The sequence below is a fragment of the Lissotriton helveticus genome, chromosome 6 (assembly GCF_964261635.1).
Source record: "Lissotriton helveticus chromosome 6, aLisHel1.1, whole genome shotgun sequence".
NCBI classification, from domain to species: Eukaryota; Metazoa; Chordata; class Amphibia; order Caudata; family Salamandridae; genus Lissotriton; species Lissotriton helveticus.
In genome coordinates, this window is record NC_136067.1 from 48192837 (window position 1) to 48205289 (window position 12453).

Consider the following 12453-nt stretch of genomic DNA (forward strand, 5'->3'; position numbering starts at 1 on the left):
ATCCATATTTAAAAAGGCAGAAAATCACCAATGCGGCAGCCGCTAATGCAAGCAAAAACGGGAACCCTCCAAATAAGGATGAAAAAATAGAATGGAAGAAGGCAGGGATGACTCCAAAAATCTTCTCAAAGGAAGTCACGAGACCACCGCTAACAACTTTAAAAAAATGTGCTAGGCCCGTTGTGGAGGATGCGTTAAAGATAGAACGAACCATGGCTCCGAAATGCAAAGGCAAATCAGTATTTAGAAGAGCCTGAACCTCCGTACGGGTGTTAGCAATGTGAAGCACGAAAGTTTCACGGGCCAAGCTCAAGGCCACCTCTTTCTGGGACAAAAGAGCTCTTATTCTAGCCATGCCGCTGAATTCTGCTCCCAAGGTCGGTATCTGTGGCCAAATGGAAGACTCCCTATGTTCACGTGTGGGAGGATAAAGAACATTTCTGCAGCAAATAACTCGCTCACTTACTGTTACTATGAAAGCTATATCTTTAATTAACCCACAACAGTTTTCATTATTGAGCATTAAATAACTACCATTGTCTAACAATTTAAACGTAGGGATGATAGCAGGAACAGGCGTGCCCTGTAAAACGCAAGCCATATTTGGTCGGTCCTTGTTACATGAACCGTGTAACTGTATGTGTCTGCACATTAAAGAATGATCTGGCGTCTCAGTACACTCATCCCCCGTTAGATAAACCTCCTGTTCATCCTTGAAACATCTGTATGTGTATGGGAGTGACCAGACCTCATGAAGAAAACCGCTACCCAAGGGTTCAAAACGACCAATTGGCACATATTTCATACAATTTGAAAACTTATATAAAGCAAAAGGTAGCGTTATTAAACCGTGGATAAGCCACGTAGCAGCAGTGGCCTCTGCCACAGAAAAAGGTAAAGATTCCAACCTTTCAATATGTAGCATAGAAAAGGAAGCATCACGCATTGAAAGCAAGCGTTGTTTGTCTGTCAAATTAAACGGTGCAAATAAAGAGGACACGTTCATGTATCCCCAGGGAACTTTACCCATTTTCAGAGTCTGAAGTGTCCATGCAAACTGCATGATTGACCGTAATTGATTTTGACCATGGTATAATACAGACACTTCATCATGCACAATATCAACAACAGACGACACAATATTATCTAACGTGTAAATTCTAGAGGAAAGCACGTTAATGCTATTGTCAACAACTGCAAGCACTTTCTCAAGATTCGCCTGATCAATAGCCCTAAGGCGTGAAGCAGCCTCAATCTGTGACAGTTTCCAAATTTCATTGTAAACACCATATAACCACCTTTTCGACCTGCCACTAGCCGGGCCTTTAATGAAATCATTCAAATCCACGTCTGCATTCAGTTTGGAAAGGTGATACTTAACCGCAGGTAAAGTTGAATGTTTCAGCCAAGCCTGACACAACTTGCCCACAGAGTAAGAGGTGACAGTATGACTCAAATCAAACCGGGGATCAGATCTAACAGTCTTGAAACCGTCAGTTATATTTAAAAATCTTTTTTGGCAAGAATCAGCACTACGGTGCCAAAGCAGCCAACCCTTAGGATTTATACTGGAAATGTTAAAGGAGGAATTAAGAAGCAGAGCCTGTATATCTTTAATGGACAATTGAGTAAAATTACTCCAATCCTCATATTCCTCCAACTCCGGGAAAGACGGGGTGTTTAACCTTTTAGATGTAGCCAATCCAAAGCATGTGGTCTGGGAAATGGTTTCATTTAAAAACAACATATGATTCGGGATGAGACATGCACGGTGCAAAGCCTCAGTGCCTCGTACCTGCCAGGACCTTGAACCCCAAACAGATTTAAGGTCTATTGTTTCCTTCCATAACTCATAGCCCCCAGTAACTAATTGATCTAGGAAGGCCTTCGAATACAACAATTTGGTATCCGTTAGTCTAACCTTGGACAGTGGCCGTGTTTGAAATTTAAAATAAAAGGACTCAGGATTGGACTGATTAAAGTCAGTGAAATAAGTAAATTTTCTAAGAAACGTTTCTGAACTCCCTTGTGTAGGTGCCGGGCAATGTTCCCACTGAGTAAAATTAACAGCATCCCTTCGGGAAGATGTTTTGTGTAAGAAGTGATTGCCATAATGTTGGAAACAGAACAATTCACCATAATTAGCAGATTCTAAATATAAATCCTCAGCATCAAAAGCAGCATAGTATTTCAAATCAGAAAACAAACTTTCCACAGCATTAACATCCCAATCATCAGAACGAATGTTTTGTTTCACCACATCCCCCATATTCACTCTAAGTACATTAGGAACATTAACGACTTCCGTTGGGCCATGAATTTGAAACCGAACTGTATCCCACGCGATTCCATCCAGAACAGGCCATGCTGTGATGTTAACCAAAGTCAAGTCTCTTTTTAATCTGTGTGTAGAATGTGAAGAGGAAAGTGGGGCCAAAGTTCCATTTAAATGAGTAACGCAAGTTCTCTCCTCGACATAGTGTCCATTCATTATTCGAAAAAAATAAAACACAAAACCTATTGACATAAAAAGGTAAACCGCAAAAAGGACCAGCCAAATGTATATCCAAGGAGGTATCAAAAAATGTTTTTTAAACAGGCAAGCATATACTGCAATTTGAGAGGGTTTTTTCGAGGCAAGGGAAGCAGAGTCAAATGAAAATCTGGATTCCGTGGCCAAACGAGCTTGCAGGTCAGGCATGGACAAATCAGTGGGGTATGTATAGTCCAATTCATCAACGTTAGTTCCGGGTAAATTATTTAATAATGGACTGGAAACAGCAGGTAATTCGATGGCCACTTCAGGTTCAATATTAGAAGCAGTGGGCATAATTGAATTTCTCACAATCGAAGGACAGGAAACAGCTGGTGTCATGCTAAGAAGAATCGGCCACTCTGTGTATCTTGACATTGTCAATAGAAATAAACCTGCTTTCCTTACGACCTGGAAGTGGTGGTAAAATGACTGTTCTTGTGCCCTTCACTCCAAGCACTGGGACTGGAGCTCGATAGGAGGGACCAAACTCTTTCTTGTTGTCGATCTTCTCTCGAACCAGTTCTCCAACTTGGGGTAGCCAGCCAACTACCGGGATCTGCAACGCATCATCCGCTGTGGAGGGCAAATGTTCCTTTGCAAGACTGTCTCTGGTCTTTTGTAGATTCTGTAAAACATTGCAATGTTCATCTGCGTCAAAGGAAGTGGCGCGAACCACAGAGTCTAGACCGTCAAGGTCAGGGACGTACATCTTGATGCCAAAGAGCATTTCGTATGGGGTCCGCCCACCCAGAGACCTTCTAGGGAGATTATTAAGAGCACGCTGCACGCCATAGAGGTGAGCCAGCCAGTTTCTGCCAGTGCCTATAACTCGGGCTGTCAAAGATTGCTTTAAAGCACGGTTCATTCGTTCAACTACACTATTACCCTCAGGTCTGTAGGGTGACGAAAACTTGACTTGGACCCCCATCGAAGTCATGGCATCCTTATACGCCTTAGAGGCGAAAGCCGGACCCTGATCCGAATGGAAGGTACCACAGGCAAAAATCCCTACAAAGATACGCAAATCTCTAATGACAGTCCGTGAATCAGCGCTGCGATGTGGCCATACCCACACAAAGCGAGTGCATGAGTCAACTGCTACTAAGATGTACTTATATGCAGTATCAGATGAAAATGGACCGCAGTGATCTAAATAAACACAGCCTAGCGGTTTATTAGAAATGTACAACTGAGTCTGTGGCGGACGCGTAGCAGTTGAAGGCTTAATCTGCTGGCATATGTCACAAAGAAGGACATAATCACGCGTCTGTCTGTACAGTCCCCGCCTCCAGAAACGTAGTTGTAATTGAGTTACAGTGGCCGAGACGCCCGCATGCGCAGACGCCACACCTTCATGAGCCGCTGTAATCAAGTCTGCTCTGCGATCCGAGTTGGGAATCAGCCGTTCCCCAACATCAGGAATTGTCACAAAAGGAACCTTTTCGGGACTTAAGTGGTATTTATACTTCGAAGGGAATCCCGCAGGATGTTTACTTCCCTGCTCAGAGGCAGCAATCGCTGCCAAGATGTCGCTATCAATCTTGGTTTTAGACCTAGTAACTGCTGCAACTAAGTATGTAGATACTGCTGATTTCGCTGCTTCATCAGCAAGCGAGTTGCCAACAGCGTGAACTCCTACGCGCTGATGACCGAGAGTATGAATCACATAAACGAGTGGCAACATAGCCTTAAGCTCTGCCACTCGAACCCAGATCATTTTATGTTTTATTGTGCTACCCTTGGAATCATGAAAATCATTTTGAATCCAAAAGAACAAGTTTTCATTGTAAGACTGGACACAGTAGTAAGAATCACTTACAATTAGAGTAGTAACACTTGGATCTGCGTACTCCAAAGCCAGTAAGAGAGCACGAAGCTCCGCCAATTGTGCGGTGCAATCGCCCAGGGGCAACGTGTGCACTTCCCTGGAAATGAACTCATCATTCAACATAGCACCGACCACAATGGCGCATGCGGAAACGTAGGCATGTTTAGAGCCATGCGCTACCTGCGCCGACCCATCAGTGTAAATGATGCAATGGAAGTCCTCCAAAGGTCGCATAGCCAGAGGAGCAGGGCGAACGAATTCATACTGCAAGTACTCTTGCGACCGTAAGGAGGCGTCAAAAATAAACATGACATCCGTGGATGACAATGACGCAGCCCACTGAATCCACCGAGGGTGCAAAGCTTTTGAATTCGGTACACTGGCTTTCGTGACTGCCTCCAAGTGAGGACAGGGTGTCACCACTAGCATGCGTTTCCCCCGAGACAGTGCTCGTTCCTTTAGAATTGCCATCTGTACAGCAGTTAAAACCTTTTCCACTGTGGGAAACCGCATCTCAGCCGAAGTGTACAAGTGTGACTTGTAAGCAATAGGTACTGTGTCATCTTCATTAAAAGTGAGGTATGTGAAACCCACCGTCCCGGGAATTATTCTTATTACCAGGTTGGTGTGGTTATCACGAGTCAGTAAATATTTAGAAGCGAGCAGATCAGCCTGCAAGGATTGCAAAATGGCTGAATGCTCAGGCAGCCAGCATGATTTTGAGAAAGGTGGTTGTATCAAAGCATACAAAGGCTTGATACGCTGGGCATATTCCGGAATGAAAGTTCCACGTTGGGCGCCATGTTGCAGGGTTTCTGTACTCACACAGAACTGTGCACAGAGGAGTGGAACCTCGGCAAATTAGGGTGTCCCAAAACTTACCTTAGCAACCAACTCACCCCTTACCGAGCTAGCTACAGTGTCTCATTGGACATATCAAACTCCCAATGTTTAGACAAACCAGAACATGAACTTACAGTACCTCAGGGTACGTGGAACTCATGAACACTCTTTTGTTATATTATCATTACAAACCAGAACATGGAGTAAAGAAGACACATGTGCATTTGAAATGTTTATTTACTAATGCCGTCTTCTCAGGCGCAGTATCTTAGATAATACAAGTATACTTATTATCAGTATCAAAATTATCAGCATAGTTACTAAGACATAAAAAGCGAACGGTGACAGCATGTTAACATGCTGTAATGAATAAGAGTTAACAGCACTTATATCTCACCCTCCCTAACACATATATTATATTATTAGCTAAGAAGGTCTCTTTGGGTTGTTTTAGGGCGGGCCCATACCTTAGTGTCCTAGCATGAAGGAATCACATCAGCATACACCAGCTCTCTCTGCATGTGCACCGCATCAAGTGTGTTAACTATTCTCGTGCAAAGCAATATCAATCCCGCCTCAAGCCCAAGTTGGCAAAGGCTGCACTTGTGTTATGACTATGAAGGCGTGAAGATCAGACCTCATAACAATTCCATATCGTGTTGTTCCTGAAACTTCAGCACTCTCCGTGCAGACATGGTTTATTAAACAAAACTGATATCAGAGCAATAACATATTATTCTCACATACACCATGGCAAACCACTAGGTTGAAAGCTAAGTCAACAATTAAGGGTCGTGTGCAGAAGTTGCAAGAAAGGAAAAATGGCGTTTAAATCTCAAATGTACCTATGCTAACTTAACACGATATAAGGATATATAGGAGCTATACAACACAACAGGACGTCCGTGAGAGCCTCATTAAATGGCAGTAGAGGCTCAGAAGAGCTTGTCTGCGGTTTAAGGACCTCAGTGAGGATGTTAGATCTCACTGTCGTGACGGGGAGCTCAAGAGCCAAGGCCTTGGCCACCCTCGTCAGCACCACACAATAAGCAGCCCCCTCCTCTGTAGCCACGGTAGGAGGGGATACAAAACCAGTATTGGGCGAAGTGTCCAGACCATTGGCTTCCCCTAGTTCATCTGCCCAGTCTTGAAATGACTGGCACTCCCGTGCCAGAGGGTCCTCAGACCCCTCCCAGTCTCCCTCATCCTCCATCTCCCTAAATTCAGGTGCAAAGGACGGAGCCGGATCATAGAAGAATTGCTATTCTTCCGGGGCCGAATGCGGCGTCGAGTGACGCCGATCCGACGCCGGATACGGACCGAGGGAAGGGCCACTGACGGCGGCGTCCGGGGACGGTGCCGGGAGCGAAACCCTTGGCGTCGACGCTGGCGGGGTCGTAAGGTCGACCAGCGGCGACTGGGATCTGGATCCGGATCCAGTGGGACCCTGCAGCGGCGGGACCGAAGTCGCCGGGGCTGAAGCACCCGACGGCGCAGAGGCCAAAGCAACCGGCCCGCTTGGGCTCCCAGTCGGGCCGTGGGGCCCGAAGGCGCCCCTGCGGAACCCGACAGAGGAGAGAGCGACCTCATGGCCATGAGGAAGGCATCGATCTCCTCCGGCGTCGCGTTCAGCCCAGGGTCCAGCAGGTATGGAGCTGGCTGCCACGCCTGCGGCTCCGGCGGAGCCGCGAGGGCGGTGTTACCCGAACCCCCGACCGCACCGCGCGAGCATCGAGGGGAGTCAGAGGAGCGATGTCGCCTCTTCGACTTCGTGTGCCTCTTACCTGAGGACTTGGAGCCCGACAAATGGTGACGACTCGCCAAGCTTCGACGAATGTGGCCCCGCGACCGGTCCCTCGACCCCCTCCCGGACCGGGACCGTGAGCGGAGCGGGGCGGGCCGACTGCAGGAGCTCAAGATGCTTATAGGACCGCTCCCGCCTAGCTTTCGACGTCAGGGCCCGGCAGTCGGGGCACAACTTGTCGTCGGTTACAATCGGCACAGGGCTTGAACCCGGGCATCCCTATCGGCACCGAGAGTCGTAAAGACTCGAAAACTGCTTTTTCCGGATCTGCGCTTGCCGGCTCGGAAAAAAGAATAACTGACGTCAGCGCGCGAGGGCGGCGTCTAAGTACTCCGACAACGTCATCCCGGTGCCAACGACGCCGACGACGGACGCGGTGCCGCAGGCGACGCCTACCGACGCGCCGGGGTACTGCTACGCAAAACTTTCCAGATCCAGTCTGACACCTGTGGATATTCTAAGGTAAGGAATCTAACACTAACCTGTTTCTTTCAGATCCCATCCACTATTGCAATTCGCATTCAACTTTCTTAGCATATGGTTTGGTCTCCCGTGGAGACCACTGTATGTTGTGCTACTTACCTGATTGCTTTTGAAGTATTTTTGTGTATTGTTTTGATATCTTTGGGTAGGAGATATACCAATGTTATAGTGATATTGTGTTGTAATAAATAGACTTATTTTGCTAAACACTGTGGGGCTTCTTTTCATCTAACTTACACTACAGATTGAACTGGTAAAACAAGCTCCTTAACAATCCTTCAAGATAAGCCTGAAGGCTGCTCTCCACAGCTACCACTTTGTGAGCTTTCTATGGTTATCAAAGCCCATGAAAACCACCATAAGGGTTGCCTGAATTGGTGCAAAATGTACCACTTGAATTTATTTATTTATTTATTTATTTATTTATTATAAAGTTTTGCATAGCGCGAACAAGACCCGTGGGTATCAGAGCGCTTCACATAAAAAGCAGATTACAGATCAACAGTATAGTCACACTAATAACAACACACAGATATGAGGTAGATAATTATAAGGCTTTGGGTGCATATAGATATATATCCTTTCCGAATGTGCATTATGCATTAAGAGGTAGGTTAAGGTTTAGCTTATATCATATTCCATTTCTGCAAACATGTAAGAGGTAGAGGATTATATGGCTTTAGGAAGTGAGATAAATATATAAGTTCACATTTACATGAGGTAGCATTTTGTATACAGCTTAGTCTCAGTAGAGTCGCCGGTCTCATATTGTCGAATGTCCTACAGTTTATTCCTGTCAGGGGTTCCCCTTCTGCCGATGCAAATGTTTAGTAGTAGGGCTGCACTTGCTCGTAATTGTGATCAAATAAGCCTATGTAGGGAATTTACTCATCATGAAGCTCTTCACTTCCCGCTTAAAAGTTACAATATTCCGAATCTTCCTAATGCTTGGAGGGAGTGAGTTCCAGATTCTGGGGGCAGCTCCTGAGAACGCTCTGTCATAGGTTTTTTTCTTTCGGAAAAACGCTGGCCTCAGCAGCAACTCCTTGGCACTCCTAGCTTGTCTTTTACCTCCTGATAGCTCAATTTTCTTGGCTAGGTATCTTGGCGTGTTGTAGTGGAGCGCTTTATGGGTGACACATGCTATCTTTAGTTGAATTCTGGCTTCAAAGGGTAGCCAGTTTAATGCTTTCAGGTGAGGGGATATATGGTCGAATTTTCTCGATCCCGTGATGAGTCTTGCCGCTGCGTTGAGGCAAGCTCTTAGTGGTGCTGTGGATGTTTTTGGTAAGCCGGCTAAGGTGTTGCAACCATATTCAATCCAAGAGATAACTAGGGATTGGATTGCCAGTTTAAGATCCGCCTCTGAGATGAATGGTTTAAATTTTCTTAGGTAATTCAGGTGGAGGCGGGCACTTTTAGCCATTGAGTTAATGTGGGCTTTCATGTCAAGGTTTTCATCTAAAGTGATTCCTAGCGATTTAGCTGAGTTGACTAGGGTTGGGGTGCAGTTTAGCGCCGTCACCAACTTGGTCCATTCCTTTATTTCTGCCTGGCTCCTTGTTGGTGAGATTAGTAGGAACTCTGTTTTGTGGGCATTTAGCTTCAAATGATTGGGAGTGACCGCTCAGCCCTCCACAGGGCTTGGTCGCCCCACTCACTGCTGCCGCTCCTGCCTGCCTTTGCTGCCTCCTGCCTGCAGATTCCTTCGCTCGCTGTCCGCTGCTCCTGGGAATTTCCCGCTGCTCCTGGGAATTTCCCGCTGCCCGCTGCTTCTTGGAATTTCCCGCCGCTGCCTCCCTGCGGCCCCCCCCCTGTGATTCCATTCGCCGCCCCGCTCCCGCCACCCAGCTGCTCCTCCCTCCCGGCTCCTTACTTATGACGCCCCCAGAGCGACCGCGCAGCGGACCCGCGCAGCGGGAGCACCGATTGAGCGCCGAAGGTGCGCCAAAGGTAAGTCCGTCTGCGCCCGTCCGCGCCTGGCCCGTGCCCAGCGCCAGGACCCCTGGCCCTCCCCGCCGAGGCAAGATGACCCGACTGACCTACGACGCCGCCACTCTCAACGCACTCAATGCCGGCCGGACCCACGCCTGCTGCCGAGCCACCCCGAGACGCACCCACGGACCCTTCACCTGCTGCACCTGCAAGTTCACCTGCCTCCGAACCTGCCCCGCACCCGCCAAGACAAACACCAGCAGCAACCATCTCAAGTGCATCCTGATCTACACCCGCTCCGTCCACAGACACGCCGTGGAACTCTGGAACCTCCTCGACGCTACATCACCGGACGTTGCCTTCCTCACGGAAACCTGGATGAACGCCTCCTCTGCACCCGACATCGCCATCGCCATCCCGGACGGGTACAAGATCATCAGGAGGGACCGCATCAACCAGACCGGAGGTGTGATCGCCATCGTCCACAGGAACACCATCCGCATCACGACCGACGCCAACGACTCCTTCGCCGCAGCCGAACATCTCCACTTCCAGATTCACACCGACCCTAAGACGACCCTCAGAGGCACCCTCGTCTACAGACCCCCGGGACCTCCACTGACTACATCCTCCTCGGGGACCTCAACTTCTACCTGGAGAACAACAAGGACCGCAACACCACCGCCCTGCTGGAAAACCTCGCCAACCTCGGACTCAAGCAACTGGTCAACACCCCCACCCACTACGCCAGCCACACGCTTGATCCCGTCTTCTCTTCCAGCAAGTACATCACCTTCAGCCACGCCACCGGACTCCACTGGACCGACCAAAGCTGCGTCCACTTCAGCTTCAAAAGATCCACGACCCACCACCACCGGCAACAGGTACCTCACAGGAATTGGAGCAAGATCACCGCAGACCAGCTCACCACCTCCCTCAGCCAGAGCCCACCCGCCAACACAACGGACCCCAACGAAGCAGCCCGCAACTTCACACAGTGGCTGACCGCCTGCGCCGACGGCCTCGCGCCACTAAAGAACCCTCCCAGCAGACCCAGAAGCAAGAAGGCATCCTGGTTCACCGACGACCTCAAGGACTCCAAGAAGACCTGCCGCACCCTCGAGAAAGCCTGGCTCCTCGACCGGACCACCGACAACATGACCGCCCTCAAACACGCTACCCGCAAGCACCACCAGCTCATCCGCACCACCAAGAAGAAATCCCTGAAGGAACGACTGGACAACAACGCCCACGACAGCAAAGAGCTCTTCACTATTGTCAAGGAGTTCTCCAACCCCAGCACCGGCACCAACGACATCACTCCGTCACAAGACCTCTGCGACTCCCTCGCCTCGTTCTTCCACCGCAAGATCGCCGACATTCACAACAGCTTCGGCGCCCCACCCACGCACCCAACCGTCGAACCAATGCCCCCCACCGCCACCCCTGGACCACGGTGACCACCGAAGACACAGCCCGCACGATGAACACCATCCACTCCGGATCACCGACCGACCCCTGCCCACACACGTCTTCAACAAGGCCGACTCCACCATCGCACCCCAACTCCGGAACATCATCAACGCCTCCTTCAACACCGCCACCTTCCCGGAGAGCTGGAAGCACGCCGAGATCAGCGCCCTCCTGAAGAAACCTACAGCGGACCCCACCGATCTCAAAAACTTCCGCCCCATCTCGCTCCTCCCTTTTCCTGCTAAAGTCATCGAGAAGATCGTCAACAGACAGCTGACCGCCTTCCTCGAGATGAACGGATAACTCGACCCCTCGCAGTCCGGCTTCAGAGCCAACCACAGCACCGAGACCGCCCTCATCGCAGCCACCGACGACATCCGGACCCTGCTCGACAAGGGGGAAACAGTGGCCCTCATCCTCCTGGACCTCTCCGCTGCGTTCGACACGGTCTGCCACCGCACCCTAGTCCAGCGCCTCAGCAACATCGGTATCCAAGAGAAGGCACTGGAGTGGATCATCTCGTTCCTCGCCGGAAGAACACAAAGAGTCCGCCTCCCCTCGTTTCGCTCCGAGGCCACCGAAGTCATCTGCGGCGTCCCGCAAGGATCTTCACTCAGCCCCACCCTCTTCAACATCTACATGAAACCTCTCGCAGCCATCGCACGCCAGCACAACCTCAACATCATCTCTTACGCCGACGACACCCAGCTGATCCTCTCCCTCACCAGAGACCCCGACACCGCCAGAACCTGCCTACACGAAGGGATGAAAGACGTCGCCGAGTGGATGAAGGACAGCCCCCTGAAACTGAACTCGGACAAGACGGAAGTCCTCATCCTGGGACCTTCGCCCTCCGCCTGGGACGACTCCTGGTGGCCCCCAGCCCTGGGCACCGCACCCAAGCCAACCGACCACGCACGCAACCTGGGCTTCATCCTGGACCCCTCCCTCTCGATGACCAGACAAGTCAACGCCGTCTCCTCATCGTGCTTCAACACCCTGCGTATGCTTCGCAAGATCTTCCACTGGATCCCGACCGAGACCAGGAAGACTGTCACCCAGGCACTCGTCACCAGCCGACTGGACTATGGAAACGCCCTCTACGCCGGAACTACAGCCAAGCTACAGAAAAGACTCCAGCGCATCCAGAACGCCTCCGCCTGACTCATCCTGGATGTCCCCCGACGCAGCCACATCTCCAGCCACCTGAGGAACCTGCACTGGCTCCCCGTCGACAAGAGGATCACGTTCCGGCTCCTCACCCACGCACACAAGTCTCTCCACGACCTGGGCCCCAAGTACCTCAACGACCGCCTGACCTTCTACACGCCCACCCGCCAACTACGGTCCACCAGCCTCGCCCTCGCAGCCGTACCACGCATCCGAAGAGCCACCGCCGGAGGAAGATCCTTCTCTTTCCTGGCTGCCAAGACTTGGAACTCCCTCCCCATCCACCTTCGGCTGACCCAGGACCATCTCGCCTTCAGGAAACAACTCAAGACCTGGCTGTTCGAGCAGTAGCATATCCCTCCCCCCAAGCGCCTTGAGACC

The 12453-nt window shown here is 50.2% G+C and overlaps 1 protein-coding gene across 7 annotated transcripts in view; it reads right to left on the reverse strand.

Annotated features, from left to right (window-relative positions):
* Positions 1-12453, reverse strand: part of DNAH8 (dynein axonemal heavy chain 8) — a 10041960-nt gene that overhangs the window by 4122576 nt on the left and 5906931 nt on the right. The window lies entirely within an intron of this gene.